At 43.2% G+C, this 17461-nt stretch overlaps 1 long non-coding RNA gene across 1 annotated transcript in view; it reads right to left on the bottom strand.

Annotated features, from left to right (window-relative positions):
- Positions 1-17461, bottom strand: part of LOC103920864 — a 164417-nt gene that overhangs the window by 87348 nt on the left and 59608 nt on the right. Inside the window, exon 2 of the long non-coding RNA XR_663822.1 lies at positions 2543-2625. This is a non-coding gene — a long non-coding RNA (uncharacterized LOC103920864). The remainder of the gene's footprint in view (positions 1-2542; positions 2626-17461) is intronic.

Consider the following 17461-nt stretch of genomic DNA (forward strand, 5'->3'; position numbering starts at 1 on the left):
ACTGATCAGATAAAAATTCCTCCAAATTCCTAAAAAAACCCTACACCTAAAGTGTAATGAATTTAGGCTGCCAAAAAAAAAAACAAACCCACAAACAACTCTGGGGGGAGAAAATAATAATTAAAAAAAATCCTCCTAACCCCCCCTGTTCTTTCTGTGTGTTTACGAAGCCTCCGGAAATACCATGGCAAACATTCCAGCTCTACAGCAGCGAGGCCACGTGACCTGAAGGCACAGCAAGGAACTTCTTTCCCAAGTTCCTTCACGGAACAGAAAAATGATTTTTTATTTTATTTTTTTAAACCAGAATCCAAGTCTAGGGAAGTCTCCAGGAAATTTTCAGGAACACAGTTTTAAAACAGGGTGGGTTTTGGTGGGTTTTGTTGTTGGTTGGATTTTGTTGGCTTTTTTTTTTTTTTTTAATTATTTGCTGCATTTCTATGCCTGCACACATTATTTTTATAATAAAAGACCAAAGTCTTAGACCTACATTCAGGGGGCATAAAATACAGGCACTTACACTGTGCTTCTTTAAAGCACCACTAAAAACTATTTGCAATATCCTCTAAATTTCCTATTAGAGTTACAATCAGTACTATTGTATTTCTTAATATAGCCAAGATCTTTTCCCGGTGAAAACTATGGCACGGTTAAAAACTCTCCTCCTTCTAGTCTTCCAGTATGATTTCAGTTATAACTAGTAATGAAAGGATTTATGCACATGAGCTTTGCTAAACATTATGAAAAACTACTCAAAACGTGAACTCAAGTAACAACCTTCCATTTTTATAAACAATCGTTTGTAAGTACTTGGAAGTAATAGTTTAAAATGAAGGAGTACGGATGAATCATAATGTCATAGTTGAGTATCAGCTGAAATTTGTGTTTTGTCTTAAAACAAAATAGAAGAAAGCATCACCATACAAAAAGGAAAACAGTCATGCAGTACAAAAGCACAGCAAATGGCAGGCACACACCACTAACTTGCTTTTGTAGCCATGTCAGAAATGCTTCTAATTATCAGAGGTAAAAGAGGGATGGCATTTTTGCTGGAAGCAAGTTTTACACTTTAGTCTTTCTTCTCCCCTTTCTTTCAGCCTATAAATATTAGTCTTACACATTTTACTCCCATACAGCTCTTGAAAAGGTTGAGTTTTTCAAGTCTGAGAGCAGACAGAAATGTTCATCAAGAAATGCCTTCAGGTCAACTGTCTGTAGCTCATGAAAGTGCAGCACTGACAATATGGATGAGGGGGAAGAGGATTATATGAGCATGGTAGAACAGATTAAAAAAAAATAAAATAATCTACGTTCTGATGATCATTAACTTTTCTCCTTTTGGAAATGGGTTCAGTTATCATCCATGCACTCTCGGTGGTGATGGGCACAAGGGTACTGACTCCTCCCCCCACTAATTTCAGCTGCATTCAAAACAACTACAAATATATGAAAATGTCTTTAATGCTCTTTCCCAATATAAGGAAATGCCACGGGGATATGACAAGGAGTGAAAGTGGAGATGACCCACATAACAGCGTAACGAAAGGCAGCTGGTGCACAAGAAAATTAAGATGTAGACCAAATTCTTGAGAAGCTCTGAACTACACTGGAAATAAGGCAAAGATGAGATTACCTATTGCTTTATAAAATATTTAAAATATCTAAAAAAAACCCAAAACAAAGCAAAAGCAGCAACAGAACAAATTTGCAAAGATTGTTTTTCTTAAGGGGGGAAGGGAGGGGAGACCTCATCGCGCTCTACAACTACCTGAAAGGAGGTTGTAGCGAGGTGGGGGTCGGTCTCTTCTCCCAAGTAACAAGCGATAGGACAAGAGGAAACGGCCTCAAGTTGTGCCAGGGGAGGTTTAGATTGGATGTGAGGAAAAATGTCTTTACTGAAAGAGTGGTTAAACATTGGACCAGGCTGCCCAGGGAAGTGGTTGAGTCACCACCCCTGGAGGTATTTAAAAGACGTGTAGATGAGGCGCTGAGGGACATGGTTTAGTGGGCATGGTGGTGTTGGGTCGACGGTTGGACTCGATGATCTTAGAGGTCTTTTCCAACCTGAATGATTCTATGAAGGCAACAGAAACCCTGGAGTGCTTGCTCTGTGGGGTTTTTTTAATTCTGTACAACAGCTGGACATGAGCTATTGAACACATTATCGAAAGTACTGTTCATTTCTACTCAGGGATTTCCATTTTGTTTATTATAAATGCACATTTATTGGCAGCAAGCAGAACATATTATTGCTCTGTTTTATATCTCGAATGGCTCATGCAAAGAGTAATTTGTTTGTATTCTGTATCAGGATCAATATTGTACCAGGGATAGCCTGAGGAATGTTTATGCTGAGGGCTTTGCTTGCAGTGTCTTCTTGTTGCAATCAATTGACCAAACAGGACTGCTTCTTAAAACAACAAATAAAACTTTGATAGTGACCAGATCGGCCCTTAAAGCATAAAACACCATGAAGCGTCTGGAAAAAGACTGAAGGCCCACAGGTGTTTTTGCCGCCTGATGGTCCATAAAGCTCTCCTACCTGAGTATGTCCCACCGGCCTTTCTTCCTCTCAGTAGCTGGGGACTGTTTCCTCAACGCCTTCACATAACAAGACCCATTTTCCTGCAATAAAAACACAGACACATCATGATTCCATTCTGCGTAGCATGGCAGCATTTGAAGAAGCTCGCTGAACAGCCCTGAAATGAATGAAGAGCATTTAGGAGTCCCAGGACCAAGCCTGGAGGACCAGACCCGAGGCTGGGTCGGGGTTCCAGCCCAGCTCTGCCACCCCCAAGCTTTTGAGACTCATTCCAGCAGTTTAAGTCTTACAGGTTTTCTTGCCTGTAACAATGAGATGAGGAAAAGATAATAAGAATTCTGTTGAGGTTTATATAAAAGTTTCCTGAATCAAATAGTAATTTTTTTTTCAGTTAAAGGTCATGCTGAAGTCTCTTTTATTCTCTTTATAAAGGGTACTCACTGACTGTTGTGAGCTAAGTACCATTAAAAAAAATAAACCAACCCCCAAACTCTGCTTAAGCAAATATGCCAAAATACCCCCAAAGCCACCATCCTGTCTGTAGCGAAACCAAGCAAGTTTATGGATTATGTTGACACAGCACCGTGACTTCTAGGAAATGCTTTATAATTATAAAGAAAGACTGCAGAGGGAAACAGGCGAATGTTTACAGGCAGTATGTATTTTGTTACATGCTGTTTCAGCAGGCAGACAAGGTGTCCTTACAGCCTTATACTACTAGGCTCCAAAACTCAGCAAATATCGAAGGAAGGAACACGATGAGTACATTTTGCTGCTCTTTTCACTAAGTTCCAAGTAACTTCCACGCAAAAGAATTTTCCATCAAACATGAAAAAGCAAGTATTACGGAAAAAAATAAGGCACACAATTCACGGCCAGTCCGGGTTCCTCCCCGAGGACCAGCTGTGGGAGCCGACACTTCTGTAACAACTCTTATGATGCTGAAGTCACAGGTGACTTAAAAAATGCAGAGGAAAAACCTCAATAACTTGTTAGTCGCATTCAATATTTGTGCTGCAGTCATATTTATTCTGTTCGCTGATAATTCACCAAGAATAAAAACGCGTCTGAAAGCCATGTGTTAGAAACAGCCATCCCACCCCGACACGTACAGTGCCACCAAGTGACCGTCTGCTTCGGACAGGAGCTCTGCTGGTTTTCTTGTCTCACAGCAAATGGCAGTTTTAGAGAAGTTACGTATTGACAGGCACCCTGGGTGAACGGCTGGCTTTTAAGGCCTCATTGAACTGTGAACGTTTTCCCCCAGAACATATTTATTCTCATCCAGAAGTTTTCCCAAGTGCTTTTGTTCTGCTTATACAAGCCAGGGAAAACATGTTAATTGATTCAGATTTAGTATGTGTTAACATGACTTTCTCAGCTAATGCAGACTGGGTCTTTAATGAAGTTGGAAGAAGTTGGATAAATAACTAGTAAGTTTGTTCCTCCAAAGGATAAACTTTTGTTCTGTCTGCCCCAGGAGCTGGCTACCATTCCAGGTGCGATGGGATGGGACTTCGGCAAATGGGGCTGGAGCATTTACTTGGCAGCTTAAACTTTACCTCTCACTTCTCTCTCCTGGACCCTTGCTTCCAATCCTGCATTTGTGCAGCTCCGTGGTTAGCTGAATCAGGGGGAACTAATTTCCTTCAGCGTGTTGTCTCATAATCAGCTGTGCCAACACAACACAGGGAGCGGGCAGAGGGCAGAAGTGATCAGCCATGATGGCAGAGGGTAGGAACAGAGGCTGCTTCAACCAGCTTAAACTGCACTGCTGCAACACACAAAGCCAACCCTTCGCTCCCCTCCTCTGTGCTGTAGTTCATCTGTAAAACTGGCACCACAATTCCTACTTTGTTTTATAAAGCACCTCTTAAAAGAGCTATCCCATTAATATTTCTGTGAATTCACATTACAGACCACCCACCCCTTTCGCAAATCAGGCCCAAGCTTATTCTAAGGACACTAGCGCTGTCCCCACCAGCATCTGCTCCCTGGTTTCACCACGCAACCTGCTGAGGGGCTATACCATCTCCCCCACCGCCACCCCAGCCTGTTCCCGTGCCCTCACGCCAGCCCCAGCTCTGCCAGCACACTTCACGGGGTTTTGCTCTGAACTGGAATCCGTTTCTTAAAAAAAAAAAAAATAAATCAGCTTTTTATTAAAGCCTGATCCGTTCACTCATCCTATTTCTAGGAAGATCCCCAAAACACTCTCACTGGCACAGTTTGGGGGTAGCGGGCTACCCACCGGCGCCCGATAAGGGAGCTGCGGGATGTGAATCGGGGAAGAGCGAGGAGGGGAACCGGCGACGCTCCAGCCGGTGGATATTTCCTGCTCTTCCAGATCCAGCAGAGGGAGCACAAAAACGCAGGTTTTTTTGGCCAAATGCTTTTTTGGCTACGAACCACTCGATACTTTAAATCCCAGGCACTTTGTATTAGATTATTTCTACAGTAATGCATGTGTGGTGTACTTCTATAGTAATGCATGTGTGGTGCATTACAAGTGCATAATAGACAAAACGCTTGCTCCGAGTAGATTACACCGTAAAAATCAATATGGTGAAGGAGACGACCAACACAAGCAGGGAAGGCTGCAGAAGTTGAGAGGAGAGGCAACACAGCAGGGCTGCCAACTCTGGCGATTCTATCATGTCTCCTGCAATACTAGGAATTTTTCCTAAAGCCAGCTCTCCTCTCCAAAGTCTCATCATCACATAAAAATTTCAGCTTTCAGATTTTTTTTGTTTGTTTGTTTGTTTTAAAGGATCTATCTCTAGGCTTCCAAAATTCAAAAGCAAAGCTGTAAAGGTGATTAAGGGAAACCCCAAGGGCTCAAAAACTGGAAAAGAAGTACAGGAATCCCCAAAATTTGTTGTCTGTACGTTGTGGGCAAAACAATCTCAACTCAGGGAATTTCACTTAATTTTACTTTATTTATTGCCAATTAACGCACTTTTAATTACTGTTTCAGGAGTTGAAGAAAAAAAAAAGAGACTAAGCAGTTCAGCAAACACTGAGGGAAAACTCTTTTCCTCCCCCTTCCCAAGGCACAACTTCAGCCAAACACCTTTTCTCCCCCCGCTTTCCTAGTCTAACTTCCCTTGTTTCTGCCGTGCCTTACACTCAAGTCCATCCCAATGCCATTGGCAAGGCAACAGGCAGCACAGGAGGCTGGGGGTTGTGTGGGAGATAGCTTTTGTCTGCTCCTCCTCGCTTCTCGTTTGTCCTTCCCCTTCTTGCTGCTTCACTCGATTTCCCCTGTCCCAGCACAGACGACTCCTCCACTGGTCCTGGTCCCCCAAGGACGTCCTCGCTCTGGCCTGGGGTGGCTGCGGTCCCTCAGGGGTGCCCTCAACTCCAGTCTGGGGCAGCCGCGGTCCCTCGGGGGCATCCCTGAGGGCAGCCCATGGGATGCCACCCCCCCACCCCTGCAGCCCCTGCCACCAAACCCAGCAATTTAGGCCCAGTATACCACACAGTTTCAACATTTTTCTTTTAACATGGCGCTCTGGTTCTTAGTGATTTTGCCAAGCTGAATCAATGGAAAAGCTCAATATACATAAGGGAAACACCCAGAGCAAACTGTGCATCACGGCAAGTCTTAAAATTAAAGCATATAAAAAACACTGAAGGGGGGAACTGGAAGAAATCCAGCAGGGAAGCAACACAGAGTTCATCTTTAGGCCTCCTAAGTCTCAGCCGTATCATTGCAAGGGACTTGGGTCAAGCACAAACAACTCTCCCTGCATCCTCATCATGTCCTGGTCCCACCTGGCGGCCACCAGCTTTTAGATGCTGGACTATTATAGAACTTCCTGGGCTATTATAGAACTTCCTGGAGCCCCGTGTCTCTTCCTCAGCCTTATCCTCTGAGGAAAGCAAGAGGGACCCCAGGGCATCTCAGTGTCTACACCTCAGCACTCAGCCCGTGCTGGACTTAAATAACTGTAAGTAAATAAAAGCCTAAGGGTAACCAAGAGCAAAACCTTCAGTTTCCACACACAAGATACCACTTGGCCTCTACATACCCAAACAAAAATGAAGAGATAGCAGATACAAAACACACAGAGAAACACTTGGAAAACAGAAATACTGCAAAGATAGACAATTAAGTAGGTTGTACAATCTTCTTATGGAAATACATAAGGCAGGTGTACTTCAGGTATTTTTCTACTTTCACAAGTTATTTCCAAGTTCCAGCATTATTCTCCTTGAACTGCAGAATATGTTCAGACTCAAAATTCCTGTAAAACCACAGCGTGTCGGCAATCCCAGCTTCTCATTTACCCAGGGCTGTAACTGGGTCATAAGCAAAGAACACAAAGTGCCGCACTTTCTAAATAAGCTTACTGGTCAACAAGAGTTCTTCTGCTATACAGCAAAATCTACAATTTCTACAGAGTGTTTAAATATTATACGCAGTCCTTGTTAGGTATCATAGCCCTCTATCAACTCAGGAGTTTTCAGAAACTGGGGCTTTTTTTAATTCTAAAGCAACTCAAAATCAACACTGGATGTATGTCTGATGAGCATCGCATGCTGTCCTCTGCCGAAAAAGGGGTAGTCTGCTAGTTTTACATGAAAGAAAAGCATAAAATGTTGCTAAAATAAGCAATGCAAAATAGGTGGGGGGTTTGGAGGGGAAAAAGAGAGAGAAAGAGAGACTAAGCTCAAAGCAGGTTGGCGTGCTCCTTTCCTGGGCAGAGACAGGGTAAAGAAGGAGAGTGAAGTTGGCAAGAAAAGATCGGGGGGGCAGGGGGGGATGACACAGGGGGGGCACGACACAGCAGAACCAAAAGGAAGGGGGGGGCAGAGGGACTGCCGTTTGAAACTGACAACTTTCAACTTTGCCTATACCTAGACTTGGTCCTCAATAACCCTTATTAAAACAAGAACCGAAAAGCACACAAACACATCACACCAAAATGCAGCAGCCACGTGGCTGCTGAACACTGGCATTCACCCGATGGAACAGAAAGGATGAATGCTCCTTCTAAACACAAGCAGCAGAAAGCGGCCACGCTGCACTGAAACCCCCCGTGTTTCTCGCCTGGCACCGCCGAATGCGTTCTCCTCCCTGCCCAGAAGCGTTCTGCCTGCCTGCCCCAGCATCAGCCCCCTGCCTGCGTCCCAACGGGGCTCCCCGTGCCCCCCAAAGTCCCAGGCAAACCCTTGGCCAGCACTCCTGTGCTACAGTGTTTCTTCCTGATACAGTTTGTTCCCAAAACAGGAGCAAGGTTCTCGCAGGGCAGATCGCAGGGGGCTGCGATGGCGAAGCTCCCTGTGCTGAACGCCGCAGCTGCTTATGACGCACCATCAAACCTGTGGTTGCTGTACCACGTTGTTACTGCAACCAGCCCCGCTGGGAGATTTTTCAGGCTCACCCTGTCAGGTAGAATGCTACCAGGGTAGAGCAAAATAAGAAAGAATCGCAGTAGTAACTATGTCAATTTTTGCTTGGTTTATTCCCTCTATTTTTCACTGGGGTAAAAGCAAAAGTTTTGTTTCTCCAGTCACCATTTCCTCGATTAGTCTTCCTGATTTTTAACAAAAATTTACCTTTATTTTTTTCTCTCTGCGTAAGCAGAAATTAAATCCATCTCAAAATTGTATTTCACATTATTTAAAAAAAAAAAAACCAACAAACCATAACTGGAGTATACTTTTTCTCAGATGTAGGAAGCCATAAAGTTGTAATTTCCTTGCTTTGAGATGGAAGGGAACACTAGGGTTGTGTCATACCCTCCACATGTAAGACCTAGCAGCAGCAGCAAGCAATATCATGATCTTTGGTTTACAACAACGACAAAATCCTTTGCTTCTCCCAACTTGTTCCACAAAAATTCCATTACTGGAAGAACCACCTTTCCAATCCAGCTCTCTTTTCCATGCTGCATGTGAACTTAAGACGGGCCCAGCGCACCTAAAGCCACCCGGCCAACATCGCTGCTGTCCACGTCTCTGCTCGCCTGCCACAACCCTGGAAACCCTCAAGTTCGCGGGGCAGCACTGCACCCCGCCTCCCTCCCAGCCTCACACCCCAGATTTAAGGGGCTGCACGTGAGTCAGTAGGCTGGATCAGGAGGTCCAGCACCAGGAGGGAGGAAGGGGTGTAAGCAGGAACAGGGAAATAGGACTGGGAGGACGGGCACTTTGGTGCATCTTTGTGAAGACAGTTGCCACAGCTTTGCTGTGAAACAATAACCTGATGCAGGTGGCTTTGGCCTGAGCTGCAATAAGAAAGATTTGGTGTGCCTACTCTGCGCAAAGGAGTCAGCCCGGTGGAGCTCTGAACACCCCCCCCAGCCAGGCTGCTGCTCCTCCGGCGCTCGTTCCGGCCTAACAGCACCACAGCCAGCAACAGCAAAAATCAGCCCGGGGCAGATGAATCCAGAACAATTGAATTTTGCAATTCGTTATCATTTCACAAGTGACCGTCGTAGTAACGGCTCCCACCTAGTCCACAGCAGACAGTAGCATATGAGACTGCATCTCTTTATAGCAGGGACTGAGCTGCCAGCTCACAGGGGTAGGATAACGAGCACTATTAACCTTGGCTTAAACTGAACCATTGTTCCGGAGATTGGACATCTCTTGTAAAATCCCATTATTAGAGACCATTTGCCATCTATTTCCGTAGCAACTTTTTTAGTTTGTTTTGTTCTATTTTAGAAAATTTCTCCCCTTCCCTTTTCCTTATATCCTATTGTACTTACAGAGCCTGGAACAATAACACACTCAAGCACAGCCATGGAAGTGGTTTGAAGGAACAAAGGCTGTTTCTGGCATAGCCAGTGCATCTGACTTTCCCTATGTACAGCTGCCTGCATGTCCTCTGCAGATTTGCAGAGCACCAGAAGCTACTGATTTCCCTCTGCTGCTGCTGTGTGTTGGATACAAAATAAACTGTAGGCAGTAGGACTCTACTAAAATTGTACTTGAAGCATCGACTAAGGGTGCAGGTGAGTCACAAGCAAGTTCTGCAGCTAATCTTGCTAAAGGAATAGGTTAGGAGCAGGCTGACCTGAAAAGAAAGCAGTATGCGTGAACAAGAGGAATTTAAAACAAACAAATTAGGGAAAAAAAAAAAGAAAAAAAATCTAACTCCAGGGAGGCAGTGCAGTGGAAGCAGAGTGTCTCAGGCTCTGCTAATGAAGATTATTGCCACATCTAGCAGTTAGCACCCACCCAAGTAGTGTACCATCAGCTTAATTCTCAAATGAGACTAGCAGAACAGCGAGACAGGATTAGACATGCTTGTTTTTAACCATTCATTTCTCTCTCTGGTGGAACACTATCAGCACAGCATTGGCATCAAAATTACTACCCTTCAGAATGTGTAGAGCGCATTTTTAATTTTACGTGTAGCAGTTATGTCATAGGGGGTTATTTATTTTTTAATTTAAAGTGGTAAAACATATTTAATCTGTTTTGAGAAAAGAACAAATTGATTTAGCAAGCAGTTCAAGGCTCTCCCTGGAGACACTCAATCACACTCAGCAATCTGGATATAAGTTGAGACTTCACTGAAGTAATTTTAATTGTAGGTCATAAGAAATGTCAAGATATAAAACACCAAGGAATACTAAAAATTAAGCCATCATCTCTGAGACTAACAAATGTCTTCTATTTGGCATTAGAATATTTTTTTAGATCTTTATGGCATTACTACTCAAGCACAGTAGCAGAGCAAACAGCTTAGAGCTGCATGTAAAACATGCGCATTATTGTTGCTGGTGGGGGGGGAAAACCCCAAAACTTACATTAAGGGAAAAACACTGGGGTGAAAGAAACTTAAAACACTACACTTGTGATGGCGGTGGTGTATCTTTTCCACTTTGTTTCATTACACTAAACATCTTTTGCTTATAAACAAAAAGTTTTGTTTCATCTTGGTCAGAAAACATTCTTCCCTAATACAATACAAAAGAAACAGTGTTGCATATACAGCAATACACATATGCAGATAGGGAGCGCAAAGGTGAGGAAAGATGGTTTTTGAAGAAAACTTTAGAAACAACCACACAAAACCCCACAAAGCCTTAAACACTTTCAGAGCTTTGTGCCCGGGTTTTATATGGAAAAACTCATTTCTTCTTAGCCAAAAAGTACTTTTTAAACAGTTTTTTCACGTGAAAAGTACCCCCGACTTCTGTCCTGTAGTTTTGAGGTGGATCCCCCGTTTACTAAAACCCTTTTGTAGAGCTTCGCTGAAATCCCCAAAATTTTGCTTTGTCCACTTGCCTCAAATAACGATGACAAAAGAGGGCTCTGACCTTAGCAGCAGAAAGCAAAAACCCCTCCAGTTTAACCTCTTAAAACAGAGGAAGTTAAAAATCAGGTGCATTCATTTTCCAAACCAAAGAATAGTATCTAAGAGCTCTTACCAAAGTATCTAAAGAAAACATATATAACCCATCTCCTTCTCCCACATTCTCCTATCTGAAATAAAGTTTAAAGGTCAGCAATGTGAAATCACGGGCAGATTTTTTTTACCATCCCTGCCTAATAACCTTTTAAACTTGATCAATATACAAATTTCTGTCCCTGCCATTATCTTCCACTCATGGGAGTGGAGACAAGAAGGTTATTTCCCCTTTTTAGTTAAATCAGAATGGAACTCACCAGTAAACAGGTATTTGAACAGAAAGCAGTTCAAGTGATGTGCCGAAGACCCACATGTGTGGAAGAAAAGAAAAAAAAAAAAAGGCAATTTTAACATCCACGTGATGTGCCGAAGACCCACGTGTGTGTGGAAGAAAAGAAAAAAAAAAGGCAATTTCAACATCCTATATTGCTGCCAGTCAACTCATTAATTAAAAATTACAACCACTAATTTCATTGGGTTTAGCCACTGTCCCTAGCAGGTGCCCCAAAGCCTATGGATGAACACATCTCTCTCTAAATGTGAAGCTAGGCATTTCACACAAGTTCCAATCTATCCACTGCCAAGTCCTTTTTCTTGACCACCTTCCCATCGGTTCACCGAATACTACCATACTCTAACCACCTTCTTCTGTAAGATTGAAAGCCGTGTACGTGCGCAAACATCCACACGTGGTGTAGCGTGGGGGCTGTCGCCCGCTCTGCCTGTGTGAGCGGTGCTGTCGTGCCAGGACGAGAACGGCAGGAAAGCTGCAACACCGCAACCCAAGCAAGATGCAGGCAAACAATTCTACAGATCCAAGCCTTTTATGCAAATTAATGTCACAGAAATAAATGCACCGAAAGGAATAATTGCACAGATGCCTCAGAGGAAGAGTCATATCTTGGGATTTAATAGCTAGAAGCAGTCTTCCCCCTTGCCCCAATCTTCTCTGTAAGTCATTTGGTCACAGCAGATGAGCGCTCCTCGCTGTCTATCACACAAGCCGTTATGCAAGTACTCCCAAACTAGTAGCCTTGGATCCTGGTTTTCTGGTTCCCTGGAGGGCGGCAGGGCAGGATCCAGGGCCTCCCCTCATGCCAAGCCCTGCCAGGCTGCCCACGCTGAAACTCGAGGCCGTCGGCAGCTCGGAGAGGCAGCCAAGGGCAGGCAACGTTGCACAATTTGTGTTCTGTGTGGACATCTGAGCTGGAAAGACAGTCATTTCAAAACAAGCTGAAGTTTGCCTCGGGATCTTCTAAGTTTTACTGCAGGCTGTTCTTAAACTCTTCCACTGATAGCATTTGTAAAACTCGGGGGGGGGAGACACCCTAAACAAAACCCCAGCCCTGCCTCACCGACTTCACTCCTTACATCCGCATAAACATCCATTTGCTTCTCTCCTGTCCTCAAAAGCCCTTTCTCTCCAACGCGCCAAAAGCTTTTAACCCATATTAAAGCCACTAGCATCCAGCCCCCGCACCGAACAAGCACTGCTGTGGCAATGCCACTACTCTGTAAGAGGCGAGCCCTGGAAAATCTTGCTCAGGCACTTTGAGATGTGGCCATCCACCATGTCCCTCTGATGGAGAGGAGGCTCCCCGCAGCAGAGCTGGCCGGGGGGCTCGTATCTGCACCTCCGCTTGAGATGCGCGCGGGGTGGTTCAGTCAAGGAAAGTCCATTTTCATTAAGAAAGTGGATGGAGAGTTTCAACAACTGAGGCAGAGGCAAACATTGCCTTCTGGCAGCTCCTCTCCGGGGGTGGGATGGACATCTGAGGAGGGGTGAATTAGAGGGAGAACAGCTGTTTGCTCAGTGAATGAGTCACAGGACTCGGCTATTAATTCTTCCTCCCAAGAGAATATGCCCCCATGCCAGCCCACCCACCATCCTATAAAACAAACAAACATATAATGGAGGTCAGGGAGGGGGAGCTCAGTAAAAGGAAAGGAAAAAAGGGGAAAAAAATACCCAAGCATTTAATATTTACATAGAAATGAAATGTTTCATTAATTACATACAGAATCAATTTGCAGCTATTTTCCTTAAATTTCTCAGTCAAACCCACAGATTTGAAGCACTTTGAACTGTGCTGCACCAGTAATTGTGGATGAATATTTTAGATCAGTCTTGAATCACTGTACTGCACACATCAAATGAACTAATAAGCCGCTCATGTGTGGACTACTAATGTATTTTCTTTCTTTCCTAGACAGATGGAGTGCAGTCTAAAATCAGTTGAATTGGCTACTGGGAATCTTCAGAAAGGCTTAGAAAAATCTTTAGTGCTACTGTTTTATTAAAAATACCACTCAAGAGCCTGCATGCATTAAAAAGGAGCCAAGAAGATGCAGAAACACCCAAATAAGTTTACAAAGATAGGAAGGAAGAGTTGGACTTTTCACATGACTGTAGCAACCTCCAGAGAGAGACAATGAATAGCGAATTGTGAAATGTTATTACAGGACTATCAGAAAGATGGACATCCTTGCCATCTATATGATATTTATCACAATACGTCCATTTACGGGCAGTCATTTTAAATCACGTACAGTGGCATATCAGTTCCATAATCTGACAGATGTGTTCTAGTTTACAGAAGCATCTGTTGAGTCATCAGGACACCAGAATAGTTAATTGCACTTCGGGGATGCTTTCAGAGATTAAAAGTTCCCTTACTTCAAGCAAATTTTAAGTGTCCTCATAGACTTTCAAAATGAACATATGCACCCACACTCCAGCAAAATTAATGTACGAAATGTAAGGAATAACTTCCTTGAAGGATCATCTGTATTCTTCCGCCTCCTGTACGCCCTGCCTCACACTGTGCTCAGCAACGTGGAACAGAAAACAGAGATACAACTTGAATCACCCTTAATTCTGAAATATAAACTAAGACTTGGCCTACATTGGCAGGGCAAAGAATGCAGAAGAAGCTGCCTTCAGTCAAGAACTTTTAAAAAATATGTAACGGCTGAAAACTGCTAGATGATGTCTGCCATCTCTTCTTGGCAAAATGCTTATAATTATATTTTACAAGCCTTTATTACTGTTTATTCTAAAAGAGATGCTGTACAGGCTGTATCTTTCCCCACCACAAGAGTATGAGACAAGCCAGGAGAACCACCCACAAGATGAAACATGGGCTGAACGACATTAAGCCATCCCCCCATCTGAAATTGTACCAATTGCTTCTTATATGCTGCTAGGGACTGGACAAAAGCAATCTCCATTCATACACCTAATTATCCAAATGTTTAAATTAAAAAGATCAAAAACACTTGTGGAAGACTCCTATGAGTTTTCAACACGTGTGAGCAGATTACATGTTTCCCATGCTTCCAACCTGAATTCCCTTGCAACCTTCTGGCCTTCATAGCAGTAGGAGGATTGGGTGTGAAAAAAAAAAAAAAAAAAAAACAAACCAAAACCCCAAAATATATTTCTTAACAAGAAGGATCCATCGTATGAACTTTGATTTAAAACAATTTAGCAGCGGGTTTTTTTGTTTGGTTGGTGTTTTACCAAAAACACACCACAACAAAATGAATCAACCGAAAAAGGTATAATCTACTGTTTCTCAGACGTGACTGAATTTGTCTGGTCTGTAACACACAAACCACAGGGTTCCCGTGATTAATTTAATGAACTATTTGATTTCACTCAAAAAGCGATCATAAAGCTAAAGTGTGAGTGCATAACCCAGAGCACCATACAAGACTACAGACACCAACACCGCGTATGGGTTTTGCTTCCTATAAATCCTAAAGCGACAGCACACCTCAATCTAAGCAGACTGTTATTCTTTAGTGCGGAGGAAATCAAACTTGAAGTGAGTGTAGAAGTTGAGACAAGCACTGCAAACATGACCATGCTTTAAAAAGGTCCCTCATACTTTTGAAGTTAGAGCATATTCCCTTGCTGCTAAACCAAACTGAGACTGCTGTCTCAGTTGCATTAAATTATTAGCTAATTAGCCCTGAGTAAGGACAACAGCGTGGTGATGCTGGCAAGCTGTGAAAAGAACACTCCGGCAAAGAAGATCAATAGCATTTTTGTCTGGCTTACAAGAAGAAAACTGCTGGCCCAGGTTATGAGTTTAAGCCATTTTTCATTTGGCAGACAAGACAGCGCTAGTGACAGATCAATACAGCAACTTTATGATAGGCTGCTGCTCCTGCAGATGGCAGGACCATAAACAGGCATCATTCTTAAAGCCTGGAGCTATCCATTACTCAGACAGAAACCACCTGACCTTTTGTAATATTTAGACATTCCTACACAAAAATGAAGATCAGAAAACAAAACAGAGGGGAAATCAGGAGGATTAGCTAACCTGGTAAGACAGGAGGGAATATTAGCTGTTTGAAAGTCAGTATTTGAAGTAGCAAGCTTCTGTGCTATTTGGGAGACCACACTAAAGCCACAAGGTTGGCACCAGGTAACTACTTATCCCTTCAAAGGGAAAATGTTATTGGGGATCAGTTCTGATTTGATGCAATTTTCTTACCTCTAGGTTATCTGGGATAACAAAAGAGCCTATTTATTAATCTTTAAAAAAAAAACAAACACCACAAACGAACTACTTTAATGTGTCCTTAAAACATTAGATGAGTCACTTTAACACCTGCAATTAGTAAACACTTGAGAGAATACAGTTGTAAGTGGGTGGTTATTTTTCCCCATATTGCGATATACACACTGCAGCATTTGCACGTATGGTTTGTTATTCTGCACCAGTATTAGAATTGCCAATAGCGTTCCACTATTTCAACAAAGGCAAAGGAAAACAAGAGGACGGTTTTATAATTCTAGTACTTTTATGGTAAGACCTCTAGTTGAAGAGAATGTAAAGGATAGCCCTTAATAAATTATTCAGGCCAGATCTTCAGCTGAGGACACAGGTGGAGCATCTGGCCCTGTATTTACAGTCTCCTTTTTACTATAAACATGAAATAACCACAGAGCATGGTGAATTAATCACACAACCAGCTTGCCTCTGCCTCCCCGTCTGAGGCTGGTTTGTGTCAATTACTCGAGAAATATCTGCTTAAGCAGGAAACTAATTTTACAAAAGCACATTGGATTCGCGGGCTTCCATCAATACTTTTTGGTTGCTGCAAGTAACTAATTAACATTAATGTCAACATAAAGGATAGAAGAAGGGGAAAAAAAATATTAACAAGCGCAATATAAAAAACTGAGCTGGCTGCTTCTTCCCCATACAGCACAGCCATGCAACTAGCTTCCACTCCATGCCTGAAAAATGAGGTTTTATTATTAATTTAGTCACTCATTTTACCTTGCATGATGTAAGCAAACAGCGCTACATCTTCCCCTTAACTAATGCCAATTATGCACAGCATTAGTTTAAAATACAGCAGAATAGCAGACAAACCAGAAGCCTTTTGACTGGGCTCCACTCGTGCTAAGAATAACTTGGCACACACGTACACGATGCTAAATCTGCCAATGATCTGCTTTGCTCCAAAACTAGCCCCCCTGTGCCTTCTACAAGGTCCTATATACGTCAAGCTGTGTTAAAGCAGGAAAACTAGGTATTGAATCTATTTTTAAAAGAAATTGAATTTTTTAAACTCAAAGGCGAAGGACGGTTTCAACAGTTTCACGTTTATAATCTCACCTCTTTTCAGCACGCACAAGGGCTCTTTATACCAAATTGCGCTTAGACACGCTGGCCGCCACGCCTGCCAGCCACCAACACTTGGTTTCAACCCAGAGACTCTGCCAGCCTACTGCAAAATCACTGGCGCAAACACGCAAAACAGCAGCCCACAATTCTGATTCGCAGGACACAAAACATCCTTAGAGACGATGCCCCTGTGATCAGGCTAAACAGATGTTAAATAAACTCAATGGCTTGATTTTTGTCATTTGTTTTTTGATTTGGTTTTGTGGGTTTTCTTGCTTTGTTTTTGTTTTTTTTTTTTTTAATAAGCTTACTACGTTTTTGGTTGCAAACCCCCCCCAAATTTGTAAAAAAATTAAAAATTGCAGCGCTCAGAAATAATTACTGACGCTTCTTTTACAGTGCCTCAATGACATCGTTTCAATCTTAAGATAATCCAAAGCATTTCACTCACACCATGGCGCATGGACGTAGGTAGCGACCCCACGCTGGCTGTTCCAAAACACCGGCTCGGCCTCAGCACACCTGGGACGCACATCCTATTTCACCTGACGGGGTGAAAGCAGCCTCCGGGAAGGAGGGAAGGGGACCGGGTCTTCCAGAGCTTGGCTGCATGGACACTAGCTAAAAGCAGTATTGGGAGGAGCGATCACATAACTTGGCATCGGACTCCCTGGGGAGTGTGGTCAAAGGGAGGCGAGAGCATCTGCCTAGAGGAAAGGGGAAGAGAGACCCTCACCCTCAAGAAGTAGGCGACTGTGCTCCTCCTGCACCCGGAGTGATTATTACTTGCTTTTTGGTGCAAAGTCTCCCTAGTATGTTATTTTCTTCAGCGCTTCAGCCGCTTTTATCCCACTCCTCCACTGAGCATACTCCTGTATTTCCGTTTCTTAT

The sequence above is a fragment of the Pygoscelis adeliae genome, unplaced genomic scaffold (assembly GCF_000699105.1).
Source record: "Pygoscelis adeliae isolate BGI_AS28 unplaced genomic scaffold, ASM69910v1 Scaffold16, whole genome shotgun sequence".
NCBI classification, from domain to species: Eukaryota; Metazoa; Chordata; class Aves; order Sphenisciformes; family Spheniscidae; genus Pygoscelis; species Pygoscelis adeliae.